Source organism: Lactuca saligna, chromosome 7, assembly GCF_052625555.1.
Source record: "Lactuca saligna cultivar CGN05327 chromosome 7, ASM5262555v1, whole genome shotgun sequence".
NCBI classification, from domain to species: Eukaryota; Viridiplantae; Streptophyta; class Magnoliopsida; order Asterales; family Asteraceae; genus Lactuca; species Lactuca saligna.
Window position 1 is genome coordinate 173,120,604 of NC_136423.1, and position 3,383 is coordinate 173,123,986.

The 3,383-nt window shown below is 34.3% G+C and overlaps 1 long non-coding RNA gene across 1 annotated transcript; it reads right to left on the reverse strand.

Moving 5' to 3' along the window:
• Positions 1–232: 232 nt before the first annotated feature.
• LOC145003913 (uncharacterized) lies at positions 233–733 on the reverse strand. Its single transcript, XR_013662193.1, has 3 exons — positions 681–733; positions 533–566; positions 233–404 (listed from the first exon to the last, which is right to left on the reverse strand). It is a non-coding gene; the product is annotated as an uncharacterized LOC145003913 (long non-coding RNA).
• Positions 734–3,383: the final 2,650 nt, after the last annotated feature.

Sequence of the window (3,383 nt, forward strand, 5' to 3'; positions counted from 1 at the left end):
TTGACAAATCATCAACCTGCAAGTGAAGGGTAGAAAGGGAAGAAACAAATGTTCACAACCAGTAAGAAATCTAAACACTAGAAGTTTCATAGTGATTGTTGATTCCTATAAACTCAAATGTGAGATGAGAGGCTTGTTCACAACCAGTAAGAAATACTAAGTAGAAAGAAACAAATCAGCACCGTTTTCTGGTTCTGCTGCAAGCAGTAATATGGAGCGTGACCCACGACAGATGAGGCAGTCATCTCCTTGAAAGCTAAATACATATGTTCTCGCAAAACTAACATAAAAAAACAAACAATAATGAGAATAATTTGTGGCATTCATCACCTTTAGTATCCAGCCACAAATCAGGACCAATTCATCCATCAAACACACAATCAGCACTCAGCAAGCCCACTCCACTACCCTCTCCAACAGCAAGTCAAAGTAAGCATCATCCAAGTGTTAGTGCCAAAAAAAATCAAAACATTCATTAATTTTAACGTGTTGGGAGGAGAGCAATTAGGTAAAAGGATTGAGAAATTCGTACCCATGCTTATCTTAGCAAACTTGGTTTGGAACACCTGCACAATAAAATATAAATTATCAAAAGACTAAATGACTATCTTACCCTTACATTGAAAAGTCAAAGTGCCAATTTAATATGAAACATGGGTATGATTATATAAAAAACGGACCTTGAAGCCAGTGTCACCTAGATTGAAGTAGAATCTCTCCTGGTATCCTGAAAAAAAAAAAAAAACAAGGGACTATTTATTTTAATTAAACTTACATAAAATATAAGAGATTCTTTATGCTGATTATATGTGTAGATAATTAGAAACTTAACTGAAAGCATTTTAACTCCGGGGAGGGATAATATTGGGTCCATATGTTGGAAAAGTATCTGAAGTACATCACCTGAAATCGATCGACAACCACAACTCGAGCCTGGTCGTGATTATAGCTCAACTGCCACCTTCACACTCCCGTCGGAAGTTTGTTAATCAAATATGATCACTCTTGGACACGGGAATTAAACTTAATAAAGAATAAAATTTTGCTTTCCATTTGCTTTTCTTATTACGACATTATAGTTTAAAAATCTTCTACATATCCTTTCTATTTGGATAAAATATGTTATAAATGGTATATATTTTTCAAAGAAAGCACATTGCTATCTATTGCATTCATTTTTTTATCTCAAGAAATGTCTAGATTTTCATTAATTGGTAAACAAATTTAAGTTTTGTTCAGTTTTTACCTGATTGTACTTGGCTAAGCGCTCTCCACGAGAAGGAGAGCCTGCTTTGATTTGACAAGAGGCAAGACCAACCACCAGGTCAGCAATGAAAGAATCATCTATTTCCCCACTTCTCTATGATATCACCACCATAACTTGGAACCATCATAACCGGTCAGCAGATTCATACACATTTGAGAGGTTAAAACATCTTAGAAAACTTCCTCAGGGCATTATGGTCACATAAATGCTATACATCATCTTCCTCAGGCAGTTTCACTGCTGTGTATATACATGCACCAGCTAGTGCGCCAAGGATGGGAGCTGTAAGGTAGATCCATATGCCTTTGTAGTTATTTGCAGCTATTGCTGGTCCCAAGGTTCTTGCTGAGTTCATTGATGCTCCTGTTAGTGGCCTATATCATTTCAACAAAGGGAAAAATGTGAACAAAGAGGTTACCCCCCCCCCCCCCCCTTTTTTTTTTTTTTTTTTTTTAAAAAAAACTTCTATCAACATACCCAGTTATCAGAATATTAAGAAGGTTCAATTTATACGTACCCATCTATAAGAATATTAAGCATGACAGTTGCCCCCACAGCTATTCCCGCTAGCTCGCCAACTTGTGGTGAAATAAAAATTAGGTTACAGTTATTTGAATAATTGCAAAATTTGTCTATGTTCATGTATATGTAAAATTTCCATAGCCAATTTTATATTAATACTATAAAATAATAAATATAAATAAATAAATATATACATATATATATATATATATATATATATATATATATATATATATTACCCGTGAAGACCAGGGGTAGATGGGCGATATACACTTGTTAAGCCTAGTTGTCTAGCAGCTGAAGCAGTGGTTTCGCTAATGCATGCAACAGAACCCTCCCATGTCTGTGGTTCAGGTAGAAAATCCACCGAAGCACTGTTGCATGATAAAGATTAACAGATTAGAGGTCATTTTTTTGGATTTATTTTTCAGGTTTTATGTTTTTTTGGTTTCATAAAGCAATAAAAATAGCAATGAAAGAAATGGTGTCTTCTTGAAGTCAAAGTCCATGAAAGCATGAGGAAGATATTTGTTGAATTTCGCAATATATTATAACAAAAAAGTTCGAGAACTTTATATCTAAGAATACAAATTATTGGTGTGTAATGGAGACTGAGAAAACCTCTAAATAAATAATCAGATAAGCTTCGGTTCGGTTAAGCTTTTTAAATTAGGTCATAAAACAAAGCATTGAACTAACCCCAAAAAAAACATGTGAAACTCCTTCAAAATTTACAAACAAAAAAATATTTATATTTATATTTAAAAACATGTGAAACTCCAAAAAAAAAAAAAAAAAAAAAAAAAAAAAAAAAAAAAAAACAGGTGGCATAATTAATAGAAAATGATCTTACTTTAATTGGATGCACGGCTATTGAAGACAAACTTCAAGAAGGGTAAGAAAGAAGCTGCAGCAACACCTCAACCCCTGCTGCAACAACATTTCCATTAACCCAAGGACAGAAGAAATTATGATGCTTAATTGGATCAAACTCCACTACTTGTTCAAAGTTGCTTTCCCCATTTGGAGGCCCTAAATACCAAAATATATAAATAAAATAAAAAAGATTAAATGTTCAATCATTTTTAATAGAAAAAAGGACTCTAACCTAGCCCATTTGCAAGAGGCTCACATGGTTATACATTCATGCTCTTTATGTTACATTTTCATAATCTCAGGTTCGTGAAATGGCAATGGTTTCTGCTGTTCAGGAAGCCCAGAAAGATAATCTCATAAACTTTAGTGACTACATGATGACAGTGTTAGAGGTTAGTTTCTACACAAAGTCAAAGTTACACTTCAATTCTGTATTCTGATATCTACTAAATTACCCTTTTACCGCCTGTTTAATACTAAATTACCTTTTTTTTTCTATCTGTCAGGATGACTGGCAAAAGGAAAAAAGGGACTTTCTTCACAGCTTGAGCCGCATCTCCAGTTTAGCAAGGACCAATGTAACTGATTCAAGCATTGGGGCTAACCGATCAGGGCCAATATTATCTCTATTTTCTAGTCCTCACATTTCATCTGGTCCTTCTAACATGGAGCTTTTGGCAATAGTTGATAAAAAGGCTGCAACATATGTCCAGGTTGT